Source organism: Halichoerus grypus, chromosome 2 (assembly GCF_964656455.1).
Source record: "Halichoerus grypus chromosome 2, mHalGry1.hap1.1, whole genome shotgun sequence".
Classification (NCBI taxonomy): domain Eukaryota; kingdom Metazoa; phylum Chordata; class Mammalia; order Carnivora; family Phocidae; genus Halichoerus; species Halichoerus grypus.
The window spans coordinates 206,114,825-206,127,191 of NC_135713.1; the positions used below are offsets into that span (position 1 = coordinate 206,114,825).

General features: G+C 44.9%; 1 protein-coding gene across 1 annotated transcript in view; it reads right to left on the bottom strand.

Moving 5' to 3' along the window:
• Nucleotides 1–12,367, bottom strand: part of CYTH1 (cytohesin 1) — a 77,966-nt gene that overhangs the window by 50,565 nt on the left and 15,034 nt on the right. The gene's annotated exons all lie outside the window — the stretch shown is intronic.

The window sequence follows — 12,367 nt, forward strand, 5'->3', positions numbered from 1 at the left end:
TCTTCTTGTTTTTATTTTATTATTACTATCTTTTTAAGATTTTAGTTTTAAGGAATCTCTACATCCAACATAGGGCTCGAACTCACAACTCTTGAGATCAGGAGTCCCACACTCCACCGAGTGAGCCAGCTGGGCGCCCCTCTTCTTGTTTTTAGAGAAGAAACACATGATTACTCTGCTCCTGGTAGAGGCCCAGGGGACAGGATATAAAATACAAAACATACAAGTCCTTGTTTATGGCCTTCATAACAAAGGTTAAATATGTTATTTTTCTACAACTTACTTTTTCCATTAACAGGTCTTAGAAATTTTCCTATGCTGGAACATACAGATCTACCTCAATTTTTAAAAACTGGTACATTGCACAGTAAAGTTTTTGCCAGATTTTGACTCCCGACGGATGACCTTGAAGTTGCTTCTGATACTTTCCCATCACTAGCTGAGCTACAATCCCCAATCTTCCACACCGGGCTTTCTGCTCTTGGGCACGGATGTCTGAGGAAGATACTGGGGAAAGATGAATTACAGAGTGAGCTGGTATGGGCACTTAACTGTATTTTGAATCATAGATCTGCAGAGAAATGGTAACAACATGGAGTCCTCGGACCTCCTTCACCCACTTCCCCCAGCGTCCCCGTCCCCGTCCTACATAACCACAGGACAGTTACTGTGACCAGAAGTTGACAAGGACACGGTGCTGACAGCCGGCCAGTGCTTCCAGGGTCGCCACCAGGCCTCTTGCTGCCTCCAATCCAGGAGTCCCACTGCCTGTTGTGTGTCTTCTTCGGTCCCCAATCTGTGACAGTTCCCTGGTCCCTGTGCGTCACGGGCTTGACCCCCGGCAGAGAACTGGTCACTGTTTTGTAGAACGTTCCCTGGTTTGGATTTCTTGGGGATTTCCTGCTGGTTTCATGGAGGTTGTGCACTTTTGGCAAGAATGGCACAAAAAGCGAGGTTGTGTTCTTCTCAAGGCATCACGTCAGAGGCCCATGATGCTAACCTTGACCGCGTGTGGCGAAGATGAGCGGCAGGTTTCTGTCAGTGATGTCCCTCGGTAACTGGGGAGCGCTATGGGGGAGGATGCACGCTGCCGTCACCAGATTTTCCAGGCAGGCTCAGCCCCGGAATCAAGCACTTCCCCCACAATCCCCGGCTCCTTGCAACGGAGGGTGGTACTGAGAAACCAAGGTCGCGTACCGGGCGGTACAACCACCGGCCAGACTACCAAACTGCCTCGTGGAACTCCACACCACACTCAAGAATGCCCGCGTCCCCACAACCCTGCCAGCGCTCTTTTCCCGGCCATTGTAATTACTATCTCCCCGTTCACTAGCAATGCTGATCACTTAGGTTCATTGGCTCTCTACGCTTCTCCTGTGAACCGTTCATATCTGTTCTCCTACTTTCTACTGCCTGTCTTCTTATTAATTTGTAGGCACCCTCCATAAGTTATGGATAGTAACCCTTCGCTTGTAAGTGTTGCAAACATTTTCTCCAACTATACTGGCTGTCTTAACTTTTTTTATGAGAGCTTCTGTCACACAAAATAAAATATAAATAATATATTTATATGTTAAGTTTATTCATATGAAGTCAAGTCTGTCAATTATTTTTTCTCTTATGATCTGGGTTTTTGTGACCTGTTTAGGAAGTGGTGTTCCTTCCGAATGAAATTGTAAAAAATATTCACTTTAAAATTTACGTTATATACATATGCATATAATGTATACTCTGCATATATTTACATATTTTTGTCCTTCTACACTTTGAAAAACAAACAAAATCCTTCAAATCGATTACAGGTCAAAGTATGTATAATACAGGGGAGCGCACCTGGGTGGCTCAGTCAGTTAAGTGTCCGACGTGATTTCAGCTCGGGTCATGATCTCAGCGTCCTGGGATCAAGTCCCGCATCGGGATCTGCGCTCAGTGGGGAGTCTGCTTGTTCTCCCTCTGCTCCTCCCCATGCTCGCTCGCTCTCTCTCTCTCTCAAATAAAGAAAATAAAAATCTTCAAAGTATATATAATAAATATGTGCACATACAAACATGTACACACATAAACTATACATTAATGTCTATATACTTTGATCTGTAATCCATCTGGAGTTTTTTTGTTTTTTCTCTTAAGTACAGAATGACAGGGAATTTAAATTTTTCCTGAATGGATAGTCAAGTGTCATCCCGTTTACTGAGAAGCACATCCTTTCCCCACTGATGCGAGGTGTCACAGTGGTCTGGACAGGTGGTGACTAAAAGCACAGGCCCAGGTCCCAGCTGCCTGGGGGCCCCTCCTGCGTGTCCCACCTGCAAGCCACGTGAGCCATGCGTCTGTGAGTTGCTTCCTCTTTCCATGTCTGTGAGGTTGCTGATCGAGGAAATGGAGAAAATCTACCCACTTCACAGGGTTATTAGAAAAGTGCTTAGAGCAGTGCAGACGTCCCGGAAACACTCAATACCTGACAGCTGCTATTGTGACAAACTAAGTTTGCACACAGCACTGGTCTGTCTACCCAGTGGTACCCAAAGAAATATACAATGTGAACCAAATATATGATTCTACATTTTCTAGTAGCCACATCAAAAAACTAAAAGAACAGGTAAAATTAACGTTAAATAATAAATTTTATTTAACCCAATATATCTGTAACATCATTTCAGCATATAATCAAAATATTAAATTATTAATAAGACACTTTGCATTATTTTCTTCGTACTAAGGTTTCAGAATGCAGTGCCTGTTTTACACAGGACAACACTTCACGTTTTCAACTACAGCTGGTCAGCAAAGGGGCCGGGACGGGGCTGGGCTGGTGCTCTGACGTGGTTGCATATTCCTGCAGCAATATCACACGGGTATGTGTGTGTTTGTGTGCACGGGCATGCACACGCACGCATACACGCAAGAGAAGTACTGTACGGGCTGAACATCCATTCATGACAGAAAGAGAATCTCTTGGCAAAAAAAAGGAATCTTTTTTTAAACATGATGAAGGTGTCTACAAGCAATTTATAATATGTTATACTTTGTAGGGAAAAGTTGAAAGCTCCTCCATGAAGCCTGAGAAGAAATGAAGGGTGTCAGTCTCAGCAACTCCCTTGGTGCCGACCTAGAGGATTTTCTAGCCGGATCTTTCTCAACCAAGGAGTGCAGGAGAATCAGGCCCTAATGCCCTAGCCAGTTAAACAGGGCAAGAAAAAGACATAAGGTTTGGAAAGAGGGAAGAAAAAGAAATGAGGGGCGCCTGGGTGGCTCAGTCGTTAAGCATCTGCCTTCAGCTCAGGTCATGATTCCAGGTCCTGGGATCAAGCCCCACATCGGGCTCCCTGCTCTGCGGGAAGCCTGCTTCTCCCTCCCCCACTCCCTCTGCTTGTGTTCCCTCTCTCACTGTGTCTCTGTCTGTCAAATAAATAAATAAAATCTTTAAAAAAAAAGAAAAAGAAAAAGAAATGAAACCATTACTTTCACAGTTGGTTTGACTGTCCTCAGAGAACAGGTTAAAAGAACCTAAAGATAAACTGCTGGAATCATTACCAGGGTTTAACAAGACTGCTGGTCACAACAAAATCGATACATAAAGCACACCTGCATTTCAGCCTACTGGCAGCAACCACCAGAAAGCAGATACCTAGTAACAGATCTATCAACAACGCGCAAGATTTTGTGGAAAGAAATCCTAAAATGTTACTGAAAGACTCTGAAGAGGACCTAAATAAATGCAGAGGGAAACCGTACTGAGGACGCGTACACTAACGATGTCAGTTTTTCTCCAGATGATCTACAGATTCAATGCCAGGGCAAATCGGAACCCAGCACGTGTTAGCTGTTTGACTCAGGGATTGTAAGATCCTGTGGTACCGTCATGGGAAGGACGGAAAGAACGGAACGCAGAGCCCCGTGCAGATATAAATGCTCGCCATGCGACAGGGCTGGCGGCACAGCTCGGCAGGGAGAAGAACCCGCAGCCAGACTTTCCTACGAACGCTGCTGGGGGATATACCCGTCCCACAAACACCAGGAAATGTGAGCAGGAACGGGCAGAGCAGCGTCTGCAGCAGTAACGCAGAACTGGAAACCACCTAAATATCCATCAGATTGGAACGGATTTTTAAAAATTGTGTTATATTCAAATAATGAAATATGATACATCGGTAAAAATGAACAAACTGGCTCCGTGAAACAAAGTGGATAATTCTCACGAACATATAACAGTAAACAAAACAAGCAATCAAAATTACAAGAAAACTTTACTGAAAGAATTTTACATCAAATCCAAGAACAAAAAAGTGTTAAGGACACATCAAGACATTTTCTAATATGCAAACTCGGGACATAAACCTCCCACTTCTAGAAAATAGGCTTCTGCAAACTTACGATAAACCCAAAACAGAAAAGACAAGGACCTAAGAAAAGCTGTTCCAACAGAGCGGGACCCCCAGAACGACTCGTGGCGAAGTCCCAACAGAGATCACAGAGTAGAGTAAGAGGAACGACTGGATTTGAGCAGAGTGACAGGCTCTGTCCGGCACAGACAACAGACCCATGTGTTCAAGCAGACAGAAAGCACCAGAGAGAAGCTCGGGGCAGAGGAGGAGGATTTTAGAAAGCAACCGATAATTTCCAAGAAAACCAGGCGAAGGACAAACGGAGGCGAAGAAGAGCTGGAGGAAAAGGAAAAGCAGTGTGGAGGCTCGGCGGAGAGCTGTGCGCAACTGAAAGTCAACGGGCACCCGAACCGGGCGGTCCAACAGCAGTCAGAGAACATGGCTTTGAACTGGAACTACACGGTGTGACAATCAGCTCAGCAAATTTCAGAATGGTTGCCCCAGGGAAGGTCTCCAGGTGAGACAGGGAACTGCTGGTTTTCATCAGTTAGTTCGTTCTACAGTCGTCTTCTTTTCTCCGAGATCGCAAATGTTAGTATTTGTTAAACATGGGGGCTGAAATCAGTGCAGACCTTCCAAATTTAAAAGGTTAAACGGAATCAGTGTTGGTTACATTGCTGGTTCCACTATTTATGTGAAGACTTAACAGTACTTGAAAAATTACTTAAACCTGAAAATGGTATCAACACACTGAATTTCCTTAAGGTAGAATTTTTAAAAATTAAGAGATATAATTCACAAACCACAAAATCTACTTTTTCAAAGTGTACCATTCAGTGGTTTTCATGCATTCACAAAGCCATGTGACTACCACTATCTAATTCTAGGGCGTTTTTAGCACCCCAAGAAGAAAATTCCATTCCCATCAGCAGTCACTCAGTCCCCAGTCCCTGGCAGCCAGTAACCTTGCCGTGTCTGTGGACTCGCCTCCGTACAACAGGTGGCCTTTTGTGTCAGGTGTCTTCCCCTCGGCATGTTTTTAGCATTCAGCCATGCTGTAGCATGGATCAGCACTTCCTTCCTTCTTATGGCCGAATACTATTCCACTGTAGGGCTGTACCTTGTTTGCTTTATCCATTCTGTAGCTGAGGAATAATGCTGTGACAAGCATTCATGTAAACTTCTCTGTGGTGTGTGATCTTTTAAAGCATGCATGTGTATCGCTGTGATGAGAATAAATTTTGTAATATTGTCTAGTTTTCCATCTGGATCCTACCTGTTCTTCAAAGTACAGCCCCACAGCCTCCTCCCATGGCTCTCTCCCGTCACCCACCATGCCCCCTACACAGGAAGGTGTTGACCCGTATTTATAAATTCCACCTCTGGACATTTTATGATTCTATGAACTAAGGTTCCCATTCTCAAAGATGAAAAGGTTCTGCTGAACCAGCTTTACAGGATTTTAAGTGATTACAGAGTAATCACGTTCGGTATCCCATCAGCTCAGTAGAAATACTCATCAGCCCACCGCAGAAGGAATGGAAGGTTAACACTGTCCTGGGTCAAAAGGAAAATGTTTAAAGATCAAACAAACCTAACAGTTTTGTAGGAAGGCAACGGTGACCAAACTATCTAGAAAGTTCATTCTTTAACTCGATTAAACTAACGCATTACAAGCACCAACCACTTATGATAAATTGAACTGATATTTCGAGAAGTGATCTTTCTGGTACTTTTACTACTTGAGCAGGGATGATCAAATCTACTCACTGGGTTTTCTATACACTTCTAAACCAAATTCAATTAGTAGACTTAGAAAAATATGCCCAGGCTTCACAAAGTACGCAAACAATTAACACCACCGTGTGAAATTCCAGCAGTTCCCTGACAAGTCAGAGTGAGTACAGATGGGGGCGGGGGGGGGATGCAGGAGTTTGCCTGTTTGCTTTTTTCTGCTTTGGACATCCACTCCGCCACATGAGCACTGCGCATCTCCTTCCTGTTTCCTTTGCTCCCTTTCTGCCTTGCTAATTATACATCACCCCTTTCTCTGTAAAACCACAAGACCAATGTTACAAAATCCGTGCACTCCACCCATCCTTTTACTCAGCTGACAGAGAACAAAATGAACCCGTGGAGACGAAGCCATCACATGACAGAGGAGCTGGTGAGGAAGACAGACCATGCCCACACTGTGTCGTGGGGCAGAGCAATGAAGGCACGAGGTGGCACCACAAAAGTCAGCCAGTCCAACCTTTCTCCTGGTATCTGTAACTGATTTTAAAACAAACTGAGCAGAAACCACTGTTTTGTCTAAAATCTGGTCTCCTTGTTTCAGAAGGCAGGTGGTTTCAGGAAGATACAAAACAAGAAAACTCTAACAATCTATTTTTGAAACGGTGTTTCTTCAAGATTTTCTTCAAGCTCTTAAACTATTGTTTAGATGTTTATTTTCCTTAAACACACACTCTCTCTCTCTCTCCCCCCCCCACTTCCAGGCTCAAAAACATTCCTACCAGGTTTAGAGGCAGTTCTCCATTTGCAGAAGCTGCCACCACCCAAAGAAACACCCAGTATGCCTGCATGAAATCTCTCTCAGCCCGTGTGTTCTGGGTCCGAGAAGGGACGGCGAATCAAGTGCCAGCAGGAGGGGGAGAGCGTGACCTGAGCACACGGTGATGTCTGTCACAGGAAGCTGGGGTCACACCCCAGACAGCAGAGCCAGTGGCCTCCTCGAACTTGGCTGCAGTAGAGACAGAGACAAGCCGATTGCTTTAGAAGAGATTTTGGAGGCAGAACGAACTGGAAAATGAGAGAAAGGAAGGAGTCGGAGCTGATTTCCCAACATCTGACCCGCACACCTATGTGGACAGGCGCGCTACTTCCTGGGATGGGGAGAGCTGTGTCACCCTGAGTAAGACCCCCTCGGGCATCCCAGGGGGGATGACAAGTGAGCCACCAGAGCTGAAGCTCAGAGGAAGGAGGAGGGCCAGAGATACCACCGGCTGTGGCGATTTCGGTAGCTGTGTCCTGGAAAGCTGCTGCTAAACCGGACCAGCCAAGCACTACAGCCGCGTTCCCAGGGAAAGTCCAGGGCTAGGTTCCTGGGAGCCCCTGATCACACTGTCTCACCCATCGATACGTGAGCCCCCCTTAGCTGTGTTCCTCTCAAGGACACCTGATTTACTCTATGCTGCTGATTCGCCGACGTTGAACTCAGGCTCAAGGGAAGCTCATCTAACATCTTCCCGGTGGGGCTCAGCAATGTGCCTGCACCCGCGGACACTAGCCAGCACATGAGCACCGTGCCGGGGCTGCCATTAACAGTGAGATCGCCACCAGAAAGGGCGAAGACGTGGCGCTGAACAGGCTGCAAAGCGCCCTTGTTTACAGCATGAGAGCCGGGCCAGGAAGGCAGAACGTCACCCTGTTCCGCGCACACAGGAACCTGCCGTGGGCGATGGGCATTTTCCACGGGCCTGCACATGCTCACAAACCACTGCGAGAGCACCGTTTTCGTCCTGATTTGGGGTGACAAATAAATTTTAGTGAGCGGTCAGATTCACAAACACGAACCCCACAAATAAAGAGGATGGGCTGTAGTAATGTAGGCGGCATCAGAAGGAAGGTAGTACTTGAAACTACTGGTCGTGTCCAGTGGTCACTCCAAACGTTCAAGAGAGCCGATCACCAGGGAAGAAGCAGGGAGAAGCACGACCTACTTCACAAATCTGCAACCCCTTCCCAGATGCTTCCAGTTAGGCAACTCCTCGAAACCCTCTCACCAGGGACAAAGCTGGTGGCGTGGTCTCTACTTTCCCTATTCCCAGGAGTTCAGAACTTGGAAGGAAAAGAAAGAAATCTGACCCACTGCTTTCTCCCTCTGTAAAGGGAAGAGCTTTATCATATGCACTTCATGGTGACTTTCATAGAAATTACCTTTTAAAAGTATCGAATTGAAGTAAAGTCTCTATCATCAATTACCTGGTTTCAGAGTCATTGGGATAAATGCCGCTGCCGATGGTTAAGACAACTGGGAACTTTGCAAGCATATACATTAGTTTGTAACTTTGACCAAGTCAACGTAATTAATGCCACAAACCTCACATCGATGACAGACTGTACAGATTAAAGTTTATACTGAAAATGTAAAATGCCTAATTAAATACAAAGCTATAAGTAGTGCTGTAGGACATGAAACTTGTCTGTTTAGTCCAACACGGTCCTACCAAAAAGTCATCTATAGTACTGGTTGGGAAATAAGGCATCCAAGAACACATCAAGAAAAAAATGACTGCTCTCAGGGGTACCCAACCTCTCGCAAAGATTTATCCTTCCTTTCCCCAAGTCTTCAGGCGTGTGCTCGAGTGAACTAGGTGATGACAGAGTGAGCACCCAGGAGCATGAGGACACTGAGGCCAAGCTTCTCACCCCACCCCAAAGGCCGACAGACAGTAAATAAAGGATCCGAGGACTGTTGGCACCCCCTTGTTAACCACACAGGTCTTATACACTGTCCTTAGGGAGTCTTGCAGGAGATCACAAACACTTAAGTAGTACTTAAATGTTAGGATGGAAAACAGCACGTAATAAGGTATTAAGTAGACTGAATAGGTAATTTACCATACTGCAATTATGAAAAGATCCATCTCCCCAACTTTAAATTACGTTTAACTCCTGCCATCTAACTTGCGTAGGGACATAAATCACGGCTTCTTTAAAATAACCTTCAATTGACACCTTAATTCCAAATTAGATTATCTACCTACCTGGTCCTTCAAACACCCCAAAGCCCTAAACAACAGAACTATTCTAAAAAGATTCTATATAAAAAATCCCTTTTAGGGACGCCTGGGTGGCTCAGTCAGTTAAGCGTCTGCCTTCGGCTCGGGTCATGATCCCAGAGTCCTGGGATTGAGCCCTGTGTCAGGCTCCTTGCTCAGCAGGGAGTCTGCTTCTCCCCTGTCTGCCGCTCCCCTGCTTGTGCTCACTTGCTCTCTCTGACAAATAAATAAAATCTTAAAAAAAAAAAAAATCCCTTTTAATACTAACACCCCTCCCCCATTTTTAAAGAGGACTGACCACTCTGAGTGGTGGTGTAATGCAGGGGATGACAAACACCTGGCTCATGATGCCGGGGGGCCTCTCCCCTACCTACACTCGGTGGACAGCAGAGCTCCCGCATCATGTCTCATAACTGTCGTGGACAAAAGCCATGAACCACAGAGGAGAAGCAGACAATGATGATGGGACCTTCCAGAGGGCCTCTCCACCATCTCCCCTGACTTGCACAGTGCTCTCAGGAGGATCTGCCCAGCCCCAACAATTTATACTTGTACATTTTTGTGAGGCTCTCTCCCCAATTTTAAGTACAAAATTGTGATTTTTTTACTGCAAGAACAGAAAAAAAAGTTTTCCTTTACTATGTGACTGTTCAAAGTTTCATGTCACTTTTTTTTTGTAAATCCAGATTTATTTGATGCAAAATAACATATTAAAACCTTCTTTAACAGATTTGCATATTATGCTTACATTAAAAAAAGCTTTTCTCACGCTTATTTCAAAACTAGTCGCATACCATTTGTACATACCATTCCTTATTATCTCTGTTACATTTTATGTAAGATAAAACGTCTTTAAGGAAAAAGAAAAACGCTGCCATATAACCCAGCCATTCCATTCACGGGTATTAACCCAAGAGAAATAAAAACATGTCTACACAAAGACTTGTACATGAATGCTCACAGCAGTTTAATTCACAGTGGTCCCAAACTGGAAATAATCCACATGCTTGTGACAGGTAAATGGATAAATAAAATGTGGTCTATGTAGACAGTGGAAATAAAATAACTCAGCAATAAAAAGGAAAGACTGACGCTCCCAACAATGATCTCAAACACTTCATGCTGAGTGAGAGCCAGGCACAAGAGAATACACTGTATGATCCCATTAATATAAAATTCTGGGAAACGCAGACTCATCTGTAGTGACAAAAGGCAGATCCGTGGGAGGGAGGGAGGGCTGGGCTGCAAATAGACATGAAGAGTCTTCTCAGGGCAATGAAGTGCTCTGGATCTTAACTGTAACAGTGGCTTCACAGGGGTAAAAAAAAAAAAATCTGTCATACACATCTCATCAAACTGTATACTTTAAATGGATACAGTATGCCATATGCAAGTATACCTCAGTCAAATTAGTTTTTTTAGGGGCGCCCAGGTGGCATCCAACTCCTGGTTTCGGCTCAGGTCATGATCTCAGGGTCCTGGGATGGAGCCCCATGTTGGGCTCTGAGCTTGGCACGGAGTCTGTTTGGGATTCTCTCCCTCTCCCTCTGCCCCTACCCCCTCCCCCGCTCATGCACACACTCACACACATGTGCACACTGTCTAAAATAAATAAAATCTTTTAAAAAAAATAAAGTTAATTTTGTTTAAAAAACAAGAAAAGAAAACCTGAAAAGTTTATTGAAACAGGTAAGTGGAAATGAACGCATTCATTATGACTAAAGATATTTCAGTGTCACCACTGGTGTGTTAGATCGCTGTGGAGGCCCCACAAAGCCCTGGAGGGTGTCTGCTGGTGACAGCCATCGGCGCTGACACTCCCCAGGCACCTGCTGCGTGCCAGCCCCCCGACTGATGTCACTGAGCACCTCACCAAACCCTTCATTAGACCCTACCGGAGAGGCAGGTGTGACTGTGTCACTACCCCGACTCGGTGGCCCTTGGAGAAGACAGATAATTTGCTCAAGGCACAAGATGGCCAAAGTTTTAAAAATTAAGGCTGACTGATGAAGAATCTGTAAGAATGCATTTTGGAAAGAGTATTAAAAGACAAAGTAATCAAGCAAAGTTCAAGCTCCCTCTCAACCAGGGTGTCCCTGAACAGGGACTGTCTTCTCTCTCCTAACATAAAAGAATTTTATTTATTTATTTTTAAAGATTTTATTTATTTATTTGACAGAGAGAGAGATGGCGAGAGCAGGAACACAAGCAAGGGGAGTGGGAGAGGGAGAAGCAGGCTCCCCGCTGAGCAGGGAGCCCGACTCGGGGCTCGATCCCAGGACCCTGGGATCACAACCTGAGCCGAAGGCAGACGCTTAATGACTGAGCCACCCAGGCGCCCCTGTGTGAACTCACTTTCAAAAGTCTTTAACACATTTCGGGAACACAGATGTCTGATGCTCATCAGCTGCAAGGGGACACAAAGTTCAGTCACTGCCCCGTGTCCAATAAACATGGAAGAAATGAAGACTATGCCGATCCACAAAGTGGAAAGCAGACGGGTTCCCACCTTAACTTTATTCTTAAGAAGCCTGCATCTGAACTTAGCAGAGAAATGAATCCGGATGAGTCATACGCTATCCACAGAAACCAGCCGCTTCTACCTACCATGTGAGGGGCCTGAGAACTCTGCTCATGCCTGAATCCCAAGCCCTGTAGAACACCCAGCTCCTAGCAGGTGTTCAATAAATACCTGTTGAATAAATTAGTTAAAAATGACCTGAGGAAGAAGCTGCTACAATCTCCCCATTCTGACTTATACAGGCACTAGACAAGATCTTAGAACAGTCGAAGCTCACCCCACCAACAGTGAGAGAGACAGAAAAGTATTTAAATGTTCTATAAAAAAGCCAATGATTAAAAAACAATGAGGGGCGCCTGGCTGGCCCTGTTGGTGAAGCATGCAACTCTTGATCTCGGGGTCGTGAGTTTGAGCCCCACATCGGAGGTAGAGCCTACTTTCAAAAAAACAAAAACAAAAAACCAATTCAATGTTGGGAAGGTAAACTAATATAATCATACACTAGTGAGATGTCAATGTGTATATGACAGTTTTTGGAAAGCCATCTGACAGTACCTATGAGGAGACTAAAAATAAAAAGCTAAACTCACTGACCCAGTGATAGGACTCGCTGGAATCTAGCCTAAGAAAATAATCATAAATGTGGACAATGTTTTACCCACAATGTCACAGAGTTATCTGTTGTAAGAACAAAGTGGAAACTTCTAAATAACCAACAAGAGAGGTTAATTAATTAA